At 36.0% G+C, this 26,302-nt stretch overlaps 1 protein-coding gene across 11 annotated transcripts in view; it reads right to left on the bottom strand.

Moving 5' to 3' along the window:
• The window catches only part of SULF1 (sulfatase 1), a 237,738-nt gene extending 214,646 nt beyond the window's left edge, over positions 1-23,092 (bottom strand). For all 11 annotated transcript variants that reach the window (XM_083885292.1, XM_083885282.1, XM_083885293.1 and 8 more), the window contains exon 1: positions 22,944-23,092. The gene's annotated coding sequence lies outside the window, so the exon portion shown is untranslated. The remainder of the gene's footprint in view (positions 1-22,943) is intronic.
• Positions 23,093-26,302: the final 3,210 nt, after the last annotated feature.

Genomic DNA, 26,302 nt, shown 5'->3' with positions numbered 1-26,302 from the left:
ATCCACTGCTCACACCACAAGTATTTTCCACCAAGGACAACCACAGATGTTCCTTTGTAGATGAAGTGAGGTATTGTGTAGCTCTCAGTGAATGACTTTCACTTTGTAGAACACCAGTAGAGGTAATAAACATAAAATATTTTAATTTTCCTGTGGCTTAATAGACAAATACATTCATTACTACAGGTCATCAGATAGGCTCTGCAATCACAGAATTTTTTATGAAATGTATACAGCACTAGCAATATGGGAAGGACAAACATGAATTATGAAATACTATCGTAGGAGAAATTTATATTTGCCTATTATAAAAAAACCCTTACCTTTTGCAAAATAACAGTTAAATGGGATCAGAACTATCTCTCAGTGTAGCTGAATGTTTTGGGGGTTTTTTCCCTCAGGGTTAGGAAAACACTTTTTCATTTGCCATGAAAAAGACAAATCACAATCAGTCTGTCACATATAATTTGACAATTTGCAATGCTTTAACAGCAGGGGACCAAGGCACATATTTCAAACATTGCTACTGATAGAAGAGTTTTACAGTAGCTCCCAATTTCCATGCTGGATAAGTGTCCTGGCTAAAGCCAGTTGTATAACAGATAGCCATGAAGGATTTGTACACTGGAACCAAAGCAGTTGCCTGATTAGTTTTGGTCTTCAAGTTGATAATTTTTTAAACATGCATGAGAAATCAAGTACTATACTCCAAGGACCAAGCAAACTAACAGGTGTACATCTTGGCACCTGCAAATGCTATGACTACAAAAGGGAACCTTTCTGCATTAATTACAAGTTATGGCTTTAAGTCAATGGGTAGCAATATGTGTCTGTTATTTGGACACAAAAATAAGTAACTAAAGCTTGCATCTTTCTCTAAAATTTCTCAAAGGAACTTTAAAAATCTCCACTTCCTGGAGATAATGGCCACCTTCAAAGTCAAAACTGTCAAATAATATTGCTACAACTTTCATTGGACCTATCAAGTGACATGTCATATATAAACACACTGGGTCACAAGTTTATATTGCTTGATATACAGAAAAGATTAAAAGAAAAAGGAGATAAAGAAGATCAAAACTCTTATGTAATGCTTAAAATGATCAAATGTGATCAAATGATGATCAAACCTGTTTATGTAATGTCAAAAAACCCTAAAACAAAACTAAACCAAACCTGAGTGCATCCTAGATCCTACAGCTTGAAAATACTGAGAAAACTGATAAAGTATTGCCATTAAAGAGGGTAAGGCAAAGGTACAGCCAACTTTCTCCTTGCTAATTTATTTTGTGGCTTTATTCTGAAAACCATGGCACGGGATTTCACACTGATTATCTCCCCACAATTTCCACATAAAGTATGTTCAGCTTGCAAGTAAACAGATCATTTTTTTTCTCTTCCTACAAAGCACTGGAAGCACAGCCTGCCCTCTGAAATGCAAGCCAAGTCTGCTGTTTCTTGTGAATAATCACCAGTTAAAAGCTCAGCCTGCTCTGTCACACGTACTCACCAGCATTGCATGTGAGATGCTGACTGGAACAATTCTATTTGCAATGAAATAGGAGGATGAATCGAATCTCCTCCATTTCCTTCCAATTAGCTGCAGTGCGGCTCCTTCCTAACTTGGTTTTGTGGCACTTAAGAGATAGGAAAAGCAAGAGTTAGAACTTTTTCTGATGAAGGAGGAAGCAGCTGAAGCCAGTGAGCATGTTTGTAAAGGATTTTTTTAAAAATTGTAGCGTATTGGAGATAGGAAAAATCCTTAGCTGGTGATTGCTCCAGACTCTGTTGAAATGCCCAGAAATATTCTTTTGACCAATTCCTGAATTTAACAAAATTATTTTGAAAAGAGACTGTGTCAGGTCAAAACAAAACTCCATCCTACACAGCTGATGCTGGCAATAGCAAAGGCTGGAAAAGTGTAAGATCAGGTCAAGCTTTAACGATGCTTCTTCTCCAGGATACTGGCTTACCTCCAGCAGCAGACAGCTCAAAGATTTTCTGAGCCAGGTCTGGCAGCATCTGGAGGGAAGGAGTAGCACATATAGATTGCCAGCTATTGGCAAGCAAACTTCCCTCATTTCTGCGTAGAATCTGTCCCATTCTAGCTTCATCTAACATCCTTTTCATTTTTTATTTTTAACTGGCAGAAGCAGTAGGCAATTAATACATTCTGACTTATGTTTCACACACATCTATGATATTCTTCCTTATTAATCTCTTTCCAGCTGAAGGGGTAGATTAGGCTCTATCCTAATTTATGGTGTCTTGCATGGATGGATCTCTTTCCAAATCTCTGGGCATCCTTCCCCAAATATTTACTACAGCAAACAACAAATATTGTTGCTACATTATCCTTCTTGACATGGGGAAGGGGAAACAGGATGGTACACCAGTGTCCAAAATGTGTGCACATCAGAGATTTCTGGAGAGGTATTAAAAAAACTCTTTAAATTGTCTGTTCCTTGTCACCATAAGGTGTCAGCCTGACTGAAGCCTTTTGGCTCTTCTGACCATATGGAATTGGTTGGGTTTGGGGGTGTTATTATAAGACATTATAAGAATTCTAATTTTTAGACCCTGGAGTACCATTATAATTTCAGAAATGAGAACTTTATCAGAAAATAGGTGGGATTGCAGCCCTCAACCTTTGGAAGGCTTGGCTGGAAATAAAATAGATCTGGAGGGCAAAAAGGAAAGTAAAAGTTATTACATTTTTTGTTAAGTTAAAGAGCTTAGGATTCAGCCAGTTTATGAATAAATATGGGACTGAAGGGTGAATAGTGGATTCCATTTTCCAGGCAGTACATAAGTCATAATTCATACATAATCACATATTATTTTCTTTAATACATTTACCAAGTTCTATCTTGAAACCACAGGGGTGCTTTTAACACTCATTGATAATATAAGACTGAGCTAGAAATGTTCTGATGATTAAGAGCTTTCCATCCTACATAAATTACCAGCCATTTTACTCTCCCCTCAATACCAGCTTCATCCTTCAGTTCACTTAGCTTTACCCTTTCTACTGATAGAAAAAAACCCGCTTTCTCATCAGTCATTTCCCTGCACTAAAAACAAGCCAGCTTTTTCGCTTGACTCTTCAGTATTTTGCTCTGCTAATAGTTTTCTGCTGCTGCCATTCCAGCTTGAATTAATCTATAGAGAGAAAAGCAGAATAGTCCACAGATACATCAGACTGGGAAGCTCTTCTGAAATTCCCCTTATTTAAAAAGGCCTCTCATAATGGCATAACTATGACAAACCTCCTAGAAATATTTCACAAGCTCCCAAATAAGATTACAACTATTTAATAAATTTTCCAACTTCAGAGTACTTCATGGTACAGGCAGATTTTCATCTCCTGATCAATTAGTTCTCCAAGATTAATCAGCTTCTCATTTCCTTCAGTCATTTCATCTTACATCAGAAATTCCATTTAATTCAACAGTACTCAGTTTTTTACTGTTGTACTACTACATGCATTACATGTGTGGAATTTTTGTGTACGAAGATTTTTCCAGCCCTTCATAAGATATTCCTGCCCTTCTCTTTATTAACAAAACTGTCTAACTTTGTTAATAAAAATCATTGCATACTCCAACTTTTTTGGATCAAGGGCATAGGTGGAACCACTCAATTTTTGAATGAAGATATTTTGATTCAGAAAAGTCTGGCAATTCTTAAGTTAATTTAATTGTCTCTATCATAACTAAACACATTATTTACATGAAGTCACACAAAATTATTTACTAGATTTCTAAGGAATTAGACTGATTTTTATCTTCCTGTCTTTGAAAACCAGTAATCTAAGAAAAGACTATTGTTTTGGCAAAATGCAAGTTGGGTAAATTTATGCTGCATTTAATTTTCATCTACCTCTACATTTTTGGGATGTTCTAAAGCCTTGCACAAAACTAACATACTATGCAGTTATGTATGCCATTATTTATTTTCTATTCTGTAAATGCATATCCTTTGTTGACTGTTTTCCAGTTATACCTTTCCTGATATAAAAGATTTATTTAAAAGTTCTGGTGCTGGATCTGCAATTTCATGTGTGAGTTCTTGCAGTACTGCAGGAAGATTATCTAGTTCCCCCAGCACGAGTACATTAGGTTTCTTGACTTTTGGTTTCCACTTCAGTTGTTGTCATTTCCTTTTCCAATTCCCACTGCAATCGTGCTTCTGTTCCATATTCAGCATTACTATTCTAACTGAAAATTGATCCAAAGCTCTTAGAAACATAGCTAGTGAACCATACTTGGCCCATTGGAATCAAAAAGTTTAGAATTTTATAACCACAAGCAAAAACTTTAAAAAAAAAAAAAAAGAAAGAAAAAAAAAAAAGTCTGAAGGGTTTCTGTGCCAAATACTGCTTCCTAGTGTCTGATAGCTGAAGACTCACAATCTAGAAAAGAAAAAAAAAATCCCCAAAGCTGTTTTATGTCACAGAGAAACAGCAGGAGAAAACAAAACCACTAACAACCCCAAAAGACCCCTCAGTGGGAAAGAATGTAGTTTTCCAGAGTGCTGCTGGACTCCATGAGATTTTTAATATTATTAAGGGATGACCTTGCCCCACACAACATGCTCAAACTATGGCAAGTATGGCAAAGCAGATCATAAGCTACTGTTTCTTCCATTTGTTCTCTCTCCGTTATAAAGCAAGAGGATAACATCTTGATTCCTGCTGCAGATCAAGGAAAACTCTGAAATCTTGGATTAATAATAAATATAAACATTAGTCAATAAATGTATTCAATAGAGATAAATATTTTCTTACTTTATTTTTTTTTAGAAGACTTTATAAAATCTCCATCATAAGCACAAGGTAAAACAAAGCCCACAAATTCTTCTGGTTATTTTCTTTATGTATGTGCTGAAGACACAGACCTAATTACAGGAAGCCTGAAAAGTGTCCTTACTACTTACTAATGTGCCTTTCTATCAACAGAATAACTTCATAAAATATTTACACTGTCCAAATTTGCCTCAGATAAGCCCTTAGCCTGTGAAAATTTTTAGGACCTTGACTATGGGAGAGGCGCTGTCTTCAGTAGAGACAGAATAAAACCTGCATTAGATAACTCTTCATGTCTCTTTTAGTTCTTAATAATGAAAACTGGATTTAGGCAGAGGAAGGAACTAGTCCTAAGATACTGATGAAAGATCTGTCCAATAATATTTGTAATTTTTGCCACTCTCTATTTTTTTAAGGTTGGCACACATCTTAATTGAGAGATTATTTAAGAAAATTTGAATTTAAATCCTCAATAATAATTTTTTTTTTGTTATTTACCTGTATTGTTTTTCCAAGTTCCTCTGACTGTATTAGATAACTTCACAATACTTTATTCATCCTATAGTGAGTAGTGATAAAATAGTGATTTTAATTGTATTTACAAGAAATGGTCATTCTTTAAGAATTAATCCTGACATCAGCTGAATACATTGTTAAATTCTGAGGGAACTTTGAATGGAAAACATGCCAGAAAAATAATTCCTTTTGAACAAAGAGGAAAGTAAAAAACCACAATACTTTTCAATGTTGTTATCCATGTATTATACTCGGAGTTTGTCTTACAGCACCTTTGGTATTTGGTCTCACTCCTTTCTCTCGGTGTTTACAACATCACCTTCATCACTGAATTAAGCTGATCCAATTGGGATTTTATCTCACTTATTTTCTCACTCCTGTCAGGAACACTTGATGCTGGCATGTGTGGCAACACATGGGAGGAAAGGCTTGTTTTAACAACAACATTGGCTTTTCAGCCCCTCTGTTACCACAGCCATCAAATTCCAATTTATTCTTCTAGGGGCCCTCATCATTCCACAGTCCAGTGCGGACAAAAAGAAAAATAATTTGGTCACTTAAGAGTGAGAAAGTCTATACTCCCAAAACAAAACCAGTCAGACAGCTATCTCAAAATTTACAGGCTCTGTTGACTGACTCCTTACCTCTTCCCTGACTCCAGTTTTCCCAGTCCCTCCCCTCGCCATCATCCTGCACTTTTTCTGGGGGCCTTTCAACAGTTCAGTGACAGAATCATGTGAGTACAAATAAATGAAAGGTCAAACAACACCCTTTTTCTTTTTTTTAATCAAGATTATTTTGTCCACAGATCAAAAACTGATGGGAAGTAATATTTGAGACCAGCCCATAGGAAAACAAGGGGAAGATAAGAGTAATAAGAGCTCTTTCTCACAGTCCCTCCCTTCTAAAAGGTTACCACGCTGCTTAACCTACATATTTTGTCTACTGAAGAGAAGTACAAAACCAAAGAAATTGTCAGGCAACCAAAATTAATTAATAATTCAAATAAATTCAAATATAAAAGTGTAAATGAAACAACAGCTTTTGCTAAGGGTGGCAACAATTGTTGTTACGGGAGAAACAAATCAGTTTTTTAAAGGCTTGTTTCTGACATGCTATTTTTCTACCAAGCCCAGACACTCACAGGTAAATTAATTCCCTACACTTTTTCTTCATAAACAAGCTTTCCTTTCCATTTTCTTTTATCTCTTTTGCTTTTTATAAGTGGGAGAAAAATGCACTAGATTTTAATTTTTTTCTGACACTGAAAATTATTAACTAGCAGTACATAGATTTTTTATTTTATTTTATTTTACTAGGTATAACAAATGCATGGTAGAAAAGTTCATTTAGAAATTAATACTGTTTGTGTTTCAACACTAAAAATCATGGAATTCAGCTTTAAGTTTGAGTGTTCCTAATCTACAGTCCTGTCACTGTCTCAGAGACCTTTGACAATTCAGGACATTTAAAAATCGTATGTGTTACAGGACCTAAGTGCAAAATATTCTTAAGAAAGAAATTGCAACTCTTATTTTATTTTAGTAAATTCCAAATTTTGTCTTTGCACCACATGCCTTTACTTTCACTTAAAAATATATTAACTTCCACCACTCACTGATCAAGAAAAGAGTCTGGCTTTTGAAGCTGGAAGCAGTTGACATCTTATAATTTAGTGGTTTCTATGATGTATGATTTCTTTCTATGATGAAAATGCACCTTTTAAAAACCTTTAAAACAAATACATGACAAATTAGTGAGCTACAATCTCCCAAATATATATATTGCTTTCATATCATCCTGTTCCATATTAAGCAATTATAGAAAGGAACACTGGCTACACCACAAACGTTTCCTAATTAAGTGGATCAATAGAGACACAGCTGCTAATGACTTTTTTTGGTTTATGTGTGTGCTATTTATAATCTGCTGTGCTATATATAGACAGTAAAGCCTTACTATGGATCTAAATTCAATTACCTTAAGAAAGAATTTATTAAAAAATTACTTGAAACTTTATTGTTTCAAATCTGTAATTTAGCATAGACTAGATGTGTGCCTTTAAGTATCAGCTCCTGAGATTCACTTCTATGTTCCTTCTCTATTGTTTTGCTTTTTTACTAATCAGTGTCGGATGTTTTGGGGGTTTTGTTTAGACTCTTTCTTTCTCACTCTTTTGATTCCAGCATCCTATCTGCTACTAGGTAAAGGTGTTTCAATATGACAGTAGTTGTTCACTTGAGCCATTTGGGTAAATATTACAGCTTTTTGGTTGATTTTAGTATTGTCTACATTCATTTTTTGACAATATTGGCTAAACCTTCATATAAAATTTCTTCTGATGACCTCAGACCTTTTCCTGACCCAAATAATAAAATTAGGGATGCATTTGAGTTTGAACCAGGGTGTACTCTGAAACTGATGTCCCAGTTGTCCCCAAATGTCATCACTGAGACATTTTCGAGTGTACATTTTGGATACTTTCGCATAAAATTAAGCTGGAAGACAGGAGTAATTTGTTCCAACCACAAATGACCACTCAATATACATGACCAGACTAACACTAGCAAAAAAAGGATACCCAGATCTTTTATAGTGATATGTTTAGCTCCTCAGCCTCACTTTTCTGGGCCTCCCTGCCTGCCAATGTAAAGCCGAACTATGTCACTGAACAAATGCTGTGGATGGAGTTGTCTTTCATTCTAGTACCACCTTCTGATTTTGAATAAACATTCATGGTAGAAGTCACATAAAGAAACTGCTGTTCCTTGGATGACATTATAGCAAAATTCTGAAATGGCTGCAGGTAAACCATTTTAAAAGTGCAAAAAAGAGAGAACACCACAGCTGGGATTTTGAAAACTTTGTCTGATGAAGCATGCAGATGAAAGGCAGATGAATAAGAGATGCAAAAAAAACTCCAAGGAAAGCAGTATGCTTCCACAGGAAGAATGAAAGGACTCCTACTGAATGAACAGGACTATCCTAAATATGACCTGGGATGCCTTTGAGGACAACAGAGGATGGACATGTCACAGAAGAACAGTAACATAGTAAAATTCTGAGGGTTTGCTTTCTTCAGATATAGATAAAGTCATTAGAAAAGTTCTCTGCTAATTAATTAGGCTTGAACAAAATGTTGTTTTTCATTCTAGCATGTAAAGGACTCACTCACAATTCGTAGTAAAGATTTAATCACAGTTTGGAGTTATCATCCCAGCCCTACTAAATTTCCTTGAGTTTATGCAGTTAGTTCCAATGTACTCATAAACTTCAGCCATGATGGCTGTATCTAAATAAGAAGTTTAAACACTCTCAGGGTGCTGATAGGCTAAATGATTATATTTCTAGAGTGGTCACTGCTAATCTTTTTACCTGCATTGTCTTTTACCAACCAGAATATTTCCCAAATAGAGTCTGGGAATATGCACAGCCCTAGAAGTATGGCAGCTGGCAATGGTCCACTCCTCACCAGGTGGCATTACACAGCATGATCATGACCAAAATATGTCAATGATCCAGGCTGGGGAAAGGGACCCTGCAAGCATTTAATTTGCTAATATAGATTAGCTGTTGAATTGAAGAATGAGCTTTATGCTTTTTCTGGCTCAGTGTAACGGAGTGTCCCCAGAGGGATAGGGCATAGGAATTAACCCTTCCAATCTCTAAGTACCATCATTTCAATTGGGAGAACAATTTGGTAATAAAAGAGAATATCTTGGTAACTACATGCTACTGTAACTGAGTGGACATGATTTCACTGACTGTTTCTACAAAAGTTAAGCATTTTTTTTTTTCTAGAAAGAAATTCCTATATTCAGAGGTTTTAAAAGCCAGGACAGCAGTTTTATTCAGAATAATGTTTTTGCCAGAGTAATGAACTTATGCAACAAAAGCAATGATTCACTCACTATGGATGAATTTGACTCAATTTTGACTCACTCAAAAATGTTCTCATATTTAAAAGGACTTTTAGTATATTTATAATCAGAAGTATGGTGAATGCTTATTCTCTGGAAGTATTCTTCTATCTTTTATCATCTAGAATATTGTGTTTTCAGACTTGTAGTGATAAATGATGTAAAAGAAAATAATTTGATATATACTGAGTTGTGAATTATTAATTCTCATAAAATAGTAAAGATAAAAAACCCAACCCAAAACACATTCTTATCAACATATCCAAATGAATGAGCAGAAAACTATGAAAATAAAGTGTCTGGACTGCCATGACACAAACTCTATTCCTTTAAAATTTTAATCCAAAATTAAATGCTACCTTTAAGAATGCAGGCAGTTTAGAAAATTTATATCCCCACAAATCTGTTACAGTGAAAAAACTCCAAAAGATTTGTGGCTATATAAAAACAATACACTGATAGATAAGTTCCTGCTCCAAAAACTTTATTGTTCAGCTGAGACTGAACTCAGCAAACAAACAAGTCCAAAAAATGAGGTATATAATATGCTAATGATAGAGGGAAGCAAGTCTAACAGAAAAGGTGAGTCTTGCAGAAGAGAGTGGAGCTAAAAAGCTCTGGGGGTCATAGAGAAACACTAAATGTTCTTGAAGATGTAAGAGAGTAGTGCAAAGAAACAGAACCATGCATACAGGAATGTCAGAAAGGAGTTCATGGAGACTCCAAAGTCCTGGGTTATCTACTCTTATTTTACTTGGAAAGAAAATAAAGGACTCAGGTTAATGCTGAAAGAATCATCTGTTCACAGTCTGCTGAGCATCCTTTAGTGTTTACCAATGAGTTGAACAAGGAATTCTTAGGAACTCACAGCTCAGTGCTGGAGTGTAGTTTGACATGTCTTTCCTGGAATCATGGATTCCCCACACCCAGTGGAATTGAATGCCTAGTGCATCAGATCCATGAATCCTGTGAAGATTTTAAGGTAAAATGATATATTTATTGAAATTGTTGATGGGTGTTAGAACAGCTTCATAAAAGGAAAACAGATTCTCAAGGTTATGCTTAACAGCAAGGATCCTCAGTAGTGGGTATAATTTCTCCAGTAGTCTCTGAAGCTGGCTAACGAGGTTCTGCCACCTTTTTTTGAGGTGTTCGGTGTATCTACTCTGATGAAAAGAACCAACAGAGTTATGCTGGGTTTGAGCCATTAAAAGTAGAAGCCAATGAGGCACACAGAGTGCATCACTGATGGACTGGATGCAACAAGATAATGCTACATGTAATGTTCCTTTGCTGAAATTGAAGCAGTACTGATTGTGTTAAAAAACCCACAACAGATAATAGTACAAATAGACCCTTATTCAAGTGCATTCCTAAGTCTGATGACCACTACACATTTTTTATGAGGAATAATTTCATACTGCTGTGTTGTAGGAAAGTCTAATGCCTTTATCTTCTGCTTAGAATATTCTTTCTGATGCTCAAGGATCAAACAATTAATGAGTCTTTCAATATTATATATTCACTGTAAGTGGTAGAGTAAAAGCTTTGTGGAAAAGAGTCTATTTGATCTAATATATATATTTTTATATGCAATATGAATTCCATATTTTGCCTTTTGATGTAAATTCCCATATGTGGTCCTTATGGAGCCCTTTCTAACTATTTCATTATGGTGCTAAATCATTCCTAATCAACAGATAGGGATTATAATTTCAAAAACATAATTTAGGCATTTCAGAATGCATGGAAGGAAAACATTAAAAGCAAACAACTGTTTCTTTTCAAGCACAATTAATCTTAAAAAATTCTCTAAAAAACCTCATTATTAACATTTAATAAATGAGAGGGAGGAAAATACAGATTTTGAAGCTATTTGGAATTTCAGCTCTCCTTTACACTGCTGCAAATTGGCTATGATCAGATGCCTTGCTAGTAGAGAATGGAAAGTATCTATTTGTATTGTATACCTTAAATAAGCCTGGTAGAAGTGATCTGTTCAAACATGGTTTGAAAATTACAGTTCTAGTAACTTTGGATATTGTGTTTTTTCCTTGCTTTGAAAAACATATAATCAAAACTATTAAATTTTGATTAAATTAAATCTGAACACAAACACATTAAAATTATTATTAATTCCAGGGGTTAATTTCTGCTCCTACATACAGGTAATTTTTATAATAGTGGCTTGAAATACACTTTCAAGTACTTGTGTATAAAATGTTTTTTTCCTTTACCTAAGAAATGTACTGATTCCCAATTAATTGTAATTTAATCCTTGAGCCTATTCCAGTTTTTATATGATAACAATTATTTTATCTCTGAATGATACAAGATGTATTTATTTATTTATTTATTATAATCTTTAGAGATTAATCTTCACATTTTTGCTATGGATATCAACTTTATTAGGGGTCGATTGTGTTTTGTGAAAATGCTGGACTGAAGAACAGATAATATTTTATGTTTTTGTTCTCTGACAGTCCTGTGAGGACACTAGTGTAAACCTTTGCTATAGTTTAGGAATGGTACTCCCCATGTTAGTGCTCCACTCTGAGACTCACCCAAACCAGACATGGCTCGCTTGCCCCTGCCCCACAGCTTCCCTTCCCACTCTGGGGATGGGGTTGAGAATTGGAAGCACGAAGAGGTGAAAATCATGGGTTGAGATAAGAAACAATTTACTGGAAACAGCAATGAAACAAGAAAATTAACAGTAAGAAGACCAATAACAAAAGCCTACAGAGAGAATGAATTACATTCAAAAATGCTCACAAATGCTTCAAAAATGCAAAGCCCAACCCATCTGGACCACAGACATATTTTCCCAACTGGAAAAGAGACAACCTTTCTTCTGGGAAGTGAGAGAGTCCCTTTCCCCTGGTCCCTGGCAATGATGTAAGATTGTATTGAATGACATTAGGGTTTTAGCTGCTCAGTCCACTAGGACAACCTTCCTGACAGCAATTTATCAGGAGCTCTTTGGCACACTGTATCTCCTTAAAGCCTTTGTGTTTAATAGAATTAAAGGAGAGTGGCATTGATTACTTCAACCATTTAATTATAAAGCCAAATTTATGTAGAGTGAAAAAATATATATGTATTTTTTAAGAAGTTCATCTGGTTTAACGTGCAGTATTCCTTTTTAGAAAATGCATGGTTTGCATTCAGCTGTTTGTGGGTGATTTCTTCACTCACAAAGAGGGACTTCAGTCACATTTTGGAAACACTGATAACATTAGATAACAACTTGGCTGTTGAGCTTTTCATCAACCATAGAGTCTGTAAAGGAATGTTTGGTTAAGTTTTTTTAGAGATTGCATATCTAATAAAAGATAATTGCTATGATTTCATCCTGGGATGATGGTTAGTCAGCAAGTCTAAGGCTGATGCTTACACAGTGTGTGGAAAGCAACACTTTTGGTGATTCAAACATTCAGGAAGCAGAAGTGTGTCCAAATCCATCTTCCAAAGGATGATGTGCTCTCACAGAGAGGATTCTGCAGGGAACGACTTTATAAAAATTTCATTCTTTCTATCAACATCACCAAAATCATCCCAAAGTTACCTTCACCCATATGTTCTTTATGCAAGTGTTGATCCCAATCAAGCTTTAGAACATCTGGCAGTCTGCTCTGCTTACATTGAACCTATATGTGCTGAACAGGGAAATAATTTTGGATATTGTTGATGTTTTATTCCACAATTACTTTTCTGTAATTCTAAGTTCTACAAATATAATTTCAGATAAATGTTGAACAAAGAAGAAGAGAGGATTATTTGGCTGATCAGTCTTTGAAGATATAAATAGAATAAAACTGAGTTCTGTTTGATCTGAATGACCAAGACCATGTCCTGTGAGTGCGCTAATCTCCCACGTACACTCACAGACTGTCTGACTGAAGGCTGCAAAATTTAGATGATACAAGTCATGTAAATCCAGCACTGGGAATATGGGTATGACCATGAGAAATCTTACAGGTTTGACAGTCTTCTTAGTTTCCTGCACTTGAATTAATACTGAATGACTGCTTCATCCCTCTGTGCCAGTAAGGTCTGGAAAGTGTCCAATCTATTTCAGGCTCTAGACTTTGAACAGATTGTTTCTGGTCCCTTGTCTTAGTCTTTCAGACTCTGTATTTAACTTGCCTCGACTCCTGAAATTATCATTCTTGGCTGGATGTATTTTTGTTTCCTATGAGGCCAGAATTATCTCTAGGAAGAACCTGAATTCCTGTCTAGACCCTTAAGGCCATGAGATATGCTTCATATCAGATAATTTTGATATGAATTTTTAGAATTTTTGAGGAAAATTATTTAAGAATGATAGAGATTTTTAATGGTCAAGTATAGAAGTGTCACAAATCCTTCAATGGACACTCTTTCAAGCTATGATCATCTTATCTCTTGTAAGCAATTAGGTCCAATCTACCTGTCAAGGTCAAAAGGCATTGGTGAGTCTTTTTTCCTGCTATCTTTCTGATTGCCTGTCATGTTTGAGGCATAAGAAAGTGCAGCAAACTGAAAGCAGGTAAGAGTTTGGTAAATTATTTTTGTGTGAGCCACTGATCAGCTTCATATCCTAGACAAACTTCACTTAATTTAGCTACTCTCTCCAGAAACTTGGTTTCTAAATAGCAGTTTAAATGTTCCTGCATCACAATTCCCAGTTCCTGTGGTAGTGGAGTTAGATCTAGATGAGAAGCTACTCTGCCAAAATTTTGGGGTTTACACATGGGCATCAGCTATTCTAGTATTCACAGCCCTAGAAAATCACACTAAAAACCCAAAGCTGTTTGTTGAACAGTAGTGTACTCCACTTATCTCCAATTCAGTTTCTTAATATTGATTCTTCAGATATTTGGGGGAAGGTCCTTTTAATTCGTGCCACTAATAGACTTGTCAGTGAGTGTTGAACATTAAAGTTTTAATCAGGAAGCAGCATCCTTGGAGGACCTGGAGATGACACATTGTGGTTCCTGGGGCACTCTCATCAGGCCTCTGAGGCTTCAAACATAAGGCCACAAATTGCTGCCTTTGAGAAGTGTGTTAGTGCATTCTTCCTTAACTTGAAACTTTTCTACATAGTTACATCCAATATTATTACTCACTCCTGAAGTCAGAAGAGTTACATATGCTATTAGAAGAAAATTATTTCTGAGGGAAGAAAACTAATTTTCATTTTCAAGTATAAGGAATACTATACTCTACCTGTAGCAATAACGGTGGTGAAGGAAAGTATGTCTACAAGAGCCTGAGGTTGCAGCATGACCTAAGTTCCCCAATGTCCAAACTAATGGACTTTTTTTGTCTGAAGTATAAATCCTTTATTTCACTCAGGACTACATAACTGAGCAGAACAATCCTGAAATAATTCTAAAAGCCATGCAAATCAGTTACCAATTGCACTGCCAAAATAAGCAGGCACCTTTTAACTACACAGCAGACAACTCCGTAACAAATGAGACTGTCCAGAAACCTCCTGCAAAGCTGTTGAAGTTATATTCAGCACAGGGGTCCAGCATGAAAAAACAAATGTCCACGTTAATGATTTCTTTCAGCTCCAGTAAGTGGAACGATTGGCGTTCTAGACGATTGATGATTCTCCTATTAGTCATAAAAGGCTTCTAGAAATTACCTGTTTAGGTTAAATTGAGTACTTAATTTTTGCTTGCTCCAAAGGCACAGAGTATTTGATACTAGTGTGGCAGTTTTGCAACACTAACAAATTTGATCTGAAAATTTTGTTAAATTCTAATCATCTGTGACAGTAAATAAATTTTAGTTTCTTGATCCATATCAATAACTAAAGTTTTCATTTACTGAAGTTTACACTTTAAAAATTCCCATGCATTTTTATAGCAAAATGAAGGCAAATAATGCAATTGGTATTCCAATGCTATTTCAAATTATTCTAGAATCCTTGAACTGATTAGATATGATTTATTAAGTTAATTTCTTTGAGAGCTTTACAAAACCTTAAAAAGACAAAAAATACTAAAGTATATTTCATTTTATGAAGAACATGACATCTCTATCTTCCCAAATATTAGTTTAGGGATATTTTGGTCATTTTATAAGCGGCAATGAAGCAGAAAGCAAGATGTCATGAAAAGAACAATTGCAGTTTATATAGTAGCTTTTAAAAACCAAATTAATGAATAAATGTCAGAATTGTACTTTGTAGTTTGATTTTAACCTTTCAAGAGCTGCACCTTTATCGTTCTTCTGAGCTTGTTTCTCCGGCTAGCTCGCTCTTCAGATACATATAAACAACTTATTCCTTTGGGTCCAGATTTCAGACAGAGATGTGATCTTGCTTGGAAGAAAGAGAGGCTCACAATAGGTGGTATGGAAGGTGTTTATTCAGGGTGAAGGCCCTTGTGTCAGAGCGTGAGTGAGGATTTGGGCTCTTACTTGCCTTTATGAACAGGGGCGTTACTGATGGAAATGAGGGGGAATGATTTAGGTACGGGAGGCGGGGGGGGGGGGGGGGGGGGGGGGGGGGGGATTGACATTGCCATTTTGGGCCAAAAGGGATGAAACCTTGGCTGAGCCATCAGGCTTTGCCAGGGTACTCAAGTACTGAGGTGTGTCTATAGATAAGGTACAATAGAAGGTACAATAGACTGGGACAGGGCTATTTAAGAGACATACAATGGGGAGGGCTAGGCCTATTGAGTGGGATAACGACAGGGATTAAGGAAAGGGGGGTGGAGGTGGATGAACTTTTACAGAAACTCAATAATAAAAATCATACAGAACTTTAGAAACCTAAAATGCACAGTGCAACACACCTAAGCTTGAAAATCAAATTAGATCATTTTTATAGTTGTCATAATAATGTTATCTATAATCTGCACAGAGACTTATGCATTTTTCTTAGATGTATTCTTCAAAATCTGATTGACAACTAATGAATCAGATCAGAACAAAACAAAATTACTGTGAATTACACTCTATGTTAACTAGTACTCATTCAACTTTCCATATTAATAAGCTGGATACAGAACCATATATGTTGACGTGCATCTGCATGCTCACGCGTAATTATATATACATACACACAGACTTCTGAAATTATTTCTGTTTGCAGGTTAGGTTTTTTTTTTTCTTCTGAATTTTTACAGTAGATTTGGGTGCTGTGAAAGAAAACTGAGATCTCATTCAACTACAAGTGTGATGTTCTCCTGTTGCCTTGCAACTTTCCCCATCCTACTCTCACAAATGTGAGCATCAGAAGTTAATTCACCAATTCTACGTTAATCTATATAGAGGACCAAACAGATAAGACTCTTCATTAGTTAGCAGGAAGTTGTCTGGCAATGTGTGATGTTACATAGTTTTCACCTAAATGAAAATATAGCATATATGAAAACTTGATGCGGATTTGAGGCATTCCTTGTAGAATTCTGGATACATAAACCAATGAACGGACTATGCTCATTAATATATGTGCAATTCTTAGGTGGCAGTTTAAATGTGAACGAGCTTAAGCAAACAAGTTACAATCCCTGCTGAAAACATTCTTTATTTTACCTTCTTTTCAGTGTTTAGTGTATGAACACAACTGAATTCAGACTGTGCTTGCCAAATGGAAGAGAGGTTTCCAGGATTTTGCCTCACACCCCAGAGCATTTATGGTTCTGTGTAGCCACATGCCTTTCTTATCATTTACCCATAGGCTGCATAATACCCAACAAGATTCTTTTTGGTATTTAACCCATTAGTGAAACACAGAAATTATGGAACATTTGAGGTTTTGCTACACAATGCCTGGAATTCTTCAAATGAGTGGCTGTACATCCAAAAAAAAAAAGGGCCATTCTAATCTTAAGAGGTAAGAGGGGTAGATGAGGTTGGAGAAGAGGTGATGCAGCAGTTCTGGGCTAGAACAAAGGCAGTACAGCATATGGAGAATGATGACAAAGAATGAGGCTTGACACTAATCTCTCCTGGTCTGGGTTACATCTAGAACATAAAGCTGTGTGCTAAAATTGACAGGTCCTGAAACATCTGCAAGTGAAAATAAAATTGGGATATTTTGATCATTTTTTGAGAGGCAATGAGGCAGAAGTAAGATGACAGGAAAAGCAAGGAAGAAAACTGGCTAACCAATGTAGTGCTAAGCAGTTGCAATTGACCATTCCAGAAGAAGACAAAGCAGAAGAAACAATAGGAATGATGGGGTATGTTTTCCAGGAAAGAACTTTTTAATCTCTTTGAAAAACTGAGGTTTATATCATGGTTAAAGGAGGGTTGCTATAGGACCTGTCAGGTTAATACAGTTTCTATGGTAAACAAATAGAGGAACAAGTCTTTCCAAATCCATCTAAGAATGCTGTCTTCCTAGAAATTTTCAAACAGCACAAAGTTAAGTCTTTTGTTTCTGAAGCAGAATTGAGGCCCTTCAATAGTTTTTGTGCCACATGAATCTTACACCAACCATCCTGAAAATATCACAAAAATATGAAGAACTTTTTTTGAAGTGATTACTCCATTTAATGTATGGACACAGTTCATTAACTGTCTATCATAATATAAACGAGCTCTTATCACTTCTAATATTTTGGCTGTTTGCTGACAAGAGAGAAGAACATAATTTCATTTTTTATCCATTCATATACAATCTGAAAGAGCACTTTATTCTGTCAGCCATGACCAAAGGGTCTGGTCCCATCTCTCCCCTGGCTGACCTCTCCTCTTCCTTTTTGCTGGGCTATAAAACACACACTGGAAAATCCTACCTATTGCTATAACGGTTCAGTAAGAGACAATACAGAGAAAAGTAGAAAAGTTACAACAGGTACCTTGAAGCTTTTCTGGAAAAATAAAAACCCTCAGTGTATCATGAGACTCACAACAATATCCAGAGGGGATGTAGTCCGCCATGTGTTTCACCTATGCGGAGTTTATTACGAAGTTGAAGATTACTTTTGCTGTCTTGGAACAGAACAAGTATTGATTTGCTCAGGATGGATTGCATTTTAGCTCTCTCCAATTTATTCTAAAAAGTAATCTGGGCCCCTCAGTTGTTCTGAGGTGATGTAGGTAATTCCAGAGGGCAAGTCATTTTGTCCTAAAGGCTCTAAAATAAGAAGGATATTGTTCTGTACAGAGTGAGTCTAAATGCTAAATATCCCTTAAAGTTTAAGAAATCTTGCAGAACCATCCCTGATATTTAACAGCTTAAACCTTTTCTTTTTTTTTTTTTTTTTTTTTTTACAAAAATAGAAGGGAAAAAAACAAACAAACAAACAAACAAAAAAAAACCAAACAAAAAAAAAAAACAAAAACAAAAACAAAAAAAACCAAAAAAACAAACAAAAAAAACCAAATAAGAAAACAAACAAAATATACCTATAGAGTTGTTATGAAATCCTTATAGATTTGGTGCTAAAACAACAGTGGATAAACCACACAGTAATGTTTTGTTCTATGATGCACAGTTCACTTTACCTGAAACAGATGCTTGAAGAATAGAATGGCTGTTTTTATGCAGATATATCATTTACTACTGAGATGGTTTTAATGTTGGTAAATTCTGCTCCACCCCAATTAACAACCAGACCCCATGTCCTCCCTGGTATTTTGCTGGAGCCCAACCTGCTCCTCTATTCTACTCCAATAATTAAGTAGTGAGCCAGACAGAAAGCTGTTATCCAACTCTTCCTCCAGTCCTGTAATAACAAAAACATTTCTCTTGGCCAGAGTCTCCATTAACATGCTTTCCTCGTCACTTTTGCTTCTGTTTTTCATATTGTCTCAAATGGAAAGCTTTGGTGGTGTGGTAGGTAATTAACCCAAAATGCTTTTTCAGAACATTCACATTGTTGTGTGAATCCCTGATTCAGAAGTCCTTGAAGGTACTTCTTCCCTGTAACACTCCTGGATGACATGCACTCAGCGCTCTGCAACTCCGTCTTCAGATAAAAAAAAATCTCAAAGTGAAGTTATCTCAAATGTTCGTTTTCAGTCACTCCTATAAGGGAAAGGAAATTTTCTCATAGGAAGAGCAAATTTGTCACAAACCACCCAAATGCACGACCCATATGCACTTGAAAATCTAGGAACTCCTCGAGAGCTGTGATGTGTTTCAGGTGAATTAGCTTCTCTTTCTTCTCTTTCTAATGATCACACATTTCCCTTTAAACCTGGCCATATTTATTTCCTTTTCCTACATTCCTATTTTAAAGCTATTATACTCTCCTATCCAAAAATGGACTCGTGTGAGAGACCTAATCAATTAACTCTGAACCCTCTTTGTGCTGAAGGCAAGAGTTACATACAGTAATAGATGTTATTATATCTATACATTTTCTCTCTGGAACTTTCGAGCCCCACCAGAAGCTGCACTAAGCTTATTAGAAGCACATACCACAGTCTTGTGTAAACTTGTGTATCCTATGAGCTTCCTGTCTGGAATGAGGAAGAAATCCTCATGGCCTGTGGGACTGCCTCGCATGCTCTTTCATTTTGCAAATCACAATTGAATATGTCCACTTAGAACACATCTTAAGTATTTAATATGGAATATTATGAAAAAAGTTTCAAGTCATCTGAAAGGACTTCCTTTTCAAGCAACCTTCAAAAAATTAAAAGCACAATCCTTAATATCATTTGTCCTCATCTATTTTGCACCACAAATGTAGTATAAGGTTTACTCAAAAGTGTCTTAAGAGTATACCTGTCACTGGGAAAAAAAGTGATTTTTAGGGTATGTGAAAGAACATGTCAACATTCCTCTTAATAAGAACATAAACGGAAACATATCTACCTATTTTTATCTGATGTTCTATTCAATGGAGGAGTGGACTGAGTAAGATTTTCTTGTGTGCAAGACCCAGTTGCACAAACTCACATTTCCCAGTGTCCTACTGGGGGACCACACCAACAGTGACCTCTGGGCAAATGTATTCTGAAGGGCTGTTCCAACAGGGCTGCAGCTTCCAAGAAAGACACCAGGCACAAGGTTTGTCACAGAGCAGAGAGAGGCACCATTGACTGCACACAAGAGAAACTGAAGCTCCTCCTCCACAGACAAGATTGCTGTGGGCCCAGTTCCAGACATGTTTCAGACAGTAAATAATATGTACAATTGGTGAATACACATGATTTTCTCAATTCCACCAGTTAGGCAGCTGATAAAAGAAATATTGTTATTATTCTGTTTAATTAACAGTGGAATTCTGGTTCCAGAAATGCTGCTGGGGAAAGGAAAGTCAGGAAAACTGAAGGGTTACTGAACAGCCTTATAAAAAACAGATTATCTAGCTGTCACAAAAGAGGACTTATTAGAGACATATTTCACATCCTTCCTATAGAGTATTTTATTGTATGACAATTTTTCTTTCTTTACTTCATTCTTTTTCACAGTTTTTTCTGTCATATTTTTAATACATTTTTTCCATTATTTTGGCAACTGGACATCACTATTCACTAAGTAAGCTTCTAAAAATATTTCAGAACCATCCAAATTCAGATTAAATTGATTGTCTCAAGAAAACAAAGCTTTATAAAAAAGAAGGGCATTTCTATTTAAAACTTGGAACTTTAATTCTAAAACCTAAAGCTGGATCTTCTGTATATTCTGTGTTAGTTTTTTTTCTAAATATAACTGTAACATTTCACTGGAGTATGACCTTTTCCCATATATATATATATATATATATATATATATATATATATATATTTTTTTTTTTAGTGCCATACTACCTTGTTATATGAGCCAGTGTTCTATATATGCATGTGAAGTGGTCTGTGCTCATGATAGGTTTGGAAATGTTTTCATAAGAAGAAATGGTTGGCTATTCAAACTTCCTCATTTCTCTGTATCTCATCTGATTATTTCCCATAAGTATATTCTGTCTTTTGTTGAAGACCACACGTGAAAAAAAGTCATACTCAATACTTTTGTTTCTCAGAACTGATATACAAAAGGGCTTGGGCTTTCAAAATTGAGCCTGAAAGCAGATTATAGCTATAACCATGGAATTGCTACCACAGCATCATAAAACAGTATAAAAGACTGTCAAACTTTCAGCACTTGAAAAGAAAGCCTTATTTAAAAAAATCTTTCCATATGTTAATCAGATGTTCACACTACTTTACTTTATTTTGATGTTAAATCTACCCAGAGACAGATATTATTATATTCAACCATCATCAAGTGGCATCAACTTTCTGGAGAAAACTGAAAGGATACAAATGTGTCTTTATCATATGTTAAAAGGAGCTTTGCTTTGTTAAACTGGCTTGGAACAATTATGCTGCTAAGTGAGAGCCACATAAAGGAAGATGCATATATGCAAAAATGACAAGAACAAAAACTAAAACTAGTTCAAGGACCTTCTAAGTTTTTTCCAAATCTTAAAGTATGTCATCCACTGGAAATTTTCTCAGGCAAATAGCTAAGGAAGAGTAAATCATTGATCAGGAACTTATTTATGAGGAAGGAGGGCAAAAGGAAAGTAATAGACATCAAAATAAGGTAAAGAATAGTAAAATAATTCTATTTGTCCTAAGACGCTTCAAATGTCTTGTTATTCCATGTGTATCTTTCTGGAAGTCCACCTCTCTGCATTTAAGAACATTTAATGAAAGTGAAAATCAGCCATGTCTTGGATTAGATAGCCAAAAAGAAAAAGAAAAAAAAAAAAGAAAAAAAAAGAAAGAAAAAAAAAAAAAAAAAAAAAAAGTTTATTCTATTCCATCTGTTGAAACCCAGTTGGGGAGATGTTTTTTCTTTTCTGTTGTAACTCCAGGATGGAGGGGGTGGCTGCCTTTCTGATAACAAGACAGCTGCTAAAACCAGATGGGGTATTGTTTCTTATCTCTTTTCACCCCCCAGGGGACATTTTCTGTTAATGGGCCGTTAAAGCTCACCAATGGCATGACACATTACATCATCCCATTGTGAGATGCTCTACCCAGGGAGGAGGGGCTAAACCATTTCCACCTAAATAAACAGGAGCCACAAGTATCACCAGACATCCAGTGTTCCCATAGGATTTCCAAGGGAAGACTGGACCCATCTCTAGACCCATCTCTAGACCCATCTCTAGACCCCTTTTCTCTACAGGACCATATCTATCACTCCAGGAGTCCTTAATTTTGGACTGTTTCCAACACCCTGACCAACAGGGTGTCAGGTTGTATTCTGGCTCTGTCAGTGGTCTTTTATATTATTGCATTTATTTTATTTTACTACTTTTGTTTTTTTTTCCTATTAAATTGCATTTCTGACTTGAAGTCTCTCACTGGTTTTGCTTTCAAACCACTACAAGTCACCATACACACAATTAAACAATAAAATTATACAATCATGATTGCTGTGTAGCACAGATTATGTAAGATAATTGGTTAGTTATTCAATTATCAGAAAGTGGATTATAGTACATCTTTTCTGGTAACCCTGATACTGCTTCAGACATAAAATATTTTTATGATAAAAATTTCACACTAGAATTCTCTGTTGGAACTGCCCGCCAGTTTAAGCTTATCTTTTTAATAGCTCCTATCTTGGTGCTTTAATTTAAAATTAACTTTTCAAGGGGCATTAAGTCAAGGCCTACAAACAGATTTTGTACACTTTCAAAAACCATAAGGCAACAAAATGTTATTCAGGCCAGTAGAATAGTCTTCAAGCAGAATAAGATACTCATAGGCATAGGCAAAACAAGAAACACTTGTATCATTACCTCATCATCCTCTCCTGACCACTTTTGAGCAATAGATGGGATAGGACCTTCTCAGTGTCCTTTTGCTGGGCTCAATTTCTCCACAACATGGAGCTTCTCTCATCTTGGCTTTCTCTCCAGCTTCTCTGAAGTTGGTGGAGTCCCTTTGATTTATAATTAGAAGTGTTTTTCTTCTTTCTGACTCCAAAGTCCTTTTATGTGTGACTAACTTGGTCAATATGTTTTTAAAGTGCTTTACTTTCCCACTGAGAAAAATGTAATTGGGACAAAACCTACCCCTCTGGAGACAAACTACAGAAAAAATTAGCTTCTTAAGATACTTCTGTATTTGATATGGGCCCAGTGTACACATATCTTCTAACATAATTCCATTATAATTATAAAGCCATGGAGAAAACTCCTCAAATATTTTCATAACACAAGGAGTTTGGGGAGACAGCAGCCTTTGTTGTAGCCACTGAAGATGCCTTAGTCTCAACTACTGTTCAAAAGCTGTGGGTTTTGCAGGCTGAAGCATCATGTGCTACAATTTTGAAGCCACCGTTCCAGTCTTTGTCTATTGATTGAATCAGGAGAAGGATAACATTATTCCATGCTCTCCCTGATCCAACATTATATGCTTAAAATAGTAGTTAATGTAGTAGTTTCTCTAAATTTTCCTCACAGTTGTCAGATAGGACTCATGCCATGGCAGAGGACTTGGCAAAGGAGTGGAAGGTAACACTGAGCAGAGCATTGCCTCCTGAGGAAATAGGTATCTAGAGTTGGTTTAGCTGGGAACAAAATCAATTTGATTTCAAAATCATGGTGAAGGGTTTTTTTCAATTACCACTAGGAATAAAATACCTGTTTTGAGGAAAGGGATGTGTGCTCTCTTGGACCTGAAAAGTTTTGGAAGTTTTGTAGGCAAGTTCATGGGGTAGACTTAGCTTAACTGAATTGCTGAGAATTTCCCCTTTCTAAAGTCTGGCTGGACTACCACCATGCTCCAGCTGTATCCAGCTGACAGGATAGCTCTTTGTGGCTATTGGGGGATATCAGTGTGAAATTAACTGTGAAATGAAAAAGACCTATAACTGAACCTTTTCTGGCAGTTTGTCTAGTCCAAAGCAAGAAGCAGTGATTAAAAAGGTTGCTATGAACTGTAGGAATACCACACCCCAAAGTATTTACTTGCACTTTGAACCAGAGCATTACAGAGCAAACGCATGACTTACGTTGTAGCTTCATGTCGTCTCTAGGAAGCCTTTCATAAGGTTAATGGATACAGCTGTCACCCTCTGAGACAAAGTCATCCTCTGAGTTTAGCAGGAGAGCTGTAGCTATTGCATTCAGCTTGGGTTCATACTTTTAGAGTAATTCAGTCATGTAATTCCCACATCAGTTTTGCTGGACAGTAACACGAGCAGAAAGTGAGAAACAGCTTCTGGGGCTAATGCCCAGATTTGCACTGTCATACAGCTAAAAACACAAAAAAACATGGATTTCAAACACTAGTACATCAGGGACAAACTAGGAGAGAAGCCCTGTGCTGTGCTTAAGTTAGTGTTTTTCTCTTAGGAAGTATGAACTACAACCTCGTGTTCTGAATGCAAGTATATTTATTATAAGCAATAACACCAACACCATAAGTAATAACAGCAACACCTTGAGTGAAACTTGGCCATTATAAATTAATTTTTCTAGTAAGTTATCAGCTCTCACTCTCTCTGGCAAGGAAAATCCACTTGCAGAAAATGTGCTTAATTATAAAGCAAAATTTATGTAGTGTGAGAATACTTTGCTGCTTTTTTTAATAATTTCACCTGGTTTAACATGCAATATTCCTTCTTAGAAAAGCTTACTTCATAAATAGAAATGTGGACCAAGCAGGCTTATTTCTCAGATCTTCACAATTGTAGCGCCTTTTACTAACAGTGTGATTCCTAATTGTGATGGCACTCTTAACAGAGAGGACAAATTTCAGTCCTCTGGACTCAGGGTGATTAGGAATACTACTGGGAATGGAAAGCCCAGAAAAAATTACCTCATGACTGTCCCCATCCTCAAGACACACAATGATAGCAGTTTCTAAAACTAAATCTCTTTGTAAAAAAATCTCAGTTCTGGCTTTAGGGCTTGTTGCTTATGTATTCGTTTTTCCTTGCAGAATTTCTGATCTTTATCAGCATTCAACGTTTCTGAGTAAGAGACATTTCTCTTGAATAGTCCATGTACCTTCACAGCTGCTTGCACTCTGACAAGTAGAAATATGGAACGTTTTTTCTCTTCTCTCCATTACACATTAAATGATGAAAGGAGGAAGACAGCTCATTGCCTGTAAAGATGCAATTGAACATTAAAATCACCTTGTCCCACAAATCAATTAAAGCCAATAAACCCCCAAGGGTCTTAATTTAAATCCAACTAATTCAGCTTTCATTTTTGAACTAGGAATAATGTTCTTGAAAGCTCAGTTCAGAATGAAATATTATGCAGTTATGGTAGATCTGAGAGAGCAGAGGGACAACAGGAAGGGGAAATACCTTTCACTGGGCTGAGCCAGAGTGGCAAAGAGAGTAGGGTGAGAACTGAAGTAGGGAAAATGGCAGCTAAATTATGCTGAGATGTACAATTTAACTTGCAAACCCTCTCTCTAACACCTTTTTATAACTGTGCTCAGTTTTCCAAACAAAATAGGATTGTGCAGTTAGAAATTTCTTATCTGATCAGATAAATCTACTGACAAAGTAACCATAAACTAAGCAAATTGACAGCTGCTGTTGTGGCTGCTGGAACTTGTAGAGATATTTCATCTTGTGAGGCAATGTATTTTCATGGAATATAAACCAAAATTACATACACAAAAAAGAAATGGAGTTGAAGTTAGTTATTACAATAGACGTTCATAGTTCTCAGGAAAGGTGATAGCATGATTTTGCTTTAAATTTTGTTCATCAATAATATCACTATGGATTTATCTGTAAGAATTAGGGATAATTACTGGGATTGCATGATCATTTAAATCCATTCTCAACAGTAGTGGATTTTATCATAGGGGCTGAACTGGAGGAGCTCATCCTGCTAATGTAATCCTACCATGTACTTAAAAGGAACCACTTACATAAACTTTTATAAAACTCCCTTGTATCTTCACAGTCTTAGACTTCTCTTGGTATTCTTTTCTTTTTTGATTTCTATATTTTTACTTTTTTTAACTTTTTTTTTTCCTTTATCATTTGGAATTCTGCCCCTCCTTCAGCATATAAAATCTGAGGATATTCTTCCCTAAATCTAGCAACAGATGAAGACAGCTGCAGATAAAGTAACTTGCTGAAACATCAGCTGCAGCCAGCAGTTCCAGCTTGTTGGAATGCCAC

The sequence above is a fragment of the Zosterops lateralis genome, assembly GCF_965231275.1.
Source record: "Zosterops lateralis genome assembly, chromosome: 1".
NCBI lineage: Eukaryota > Metazoa > Chordata > Aves > Passeriformes > Zosteropidae > Zosterops > Zosterops lateralis.
This window is presented reverse-complemented; position numbering and strand designations above follow the sequence as displayed.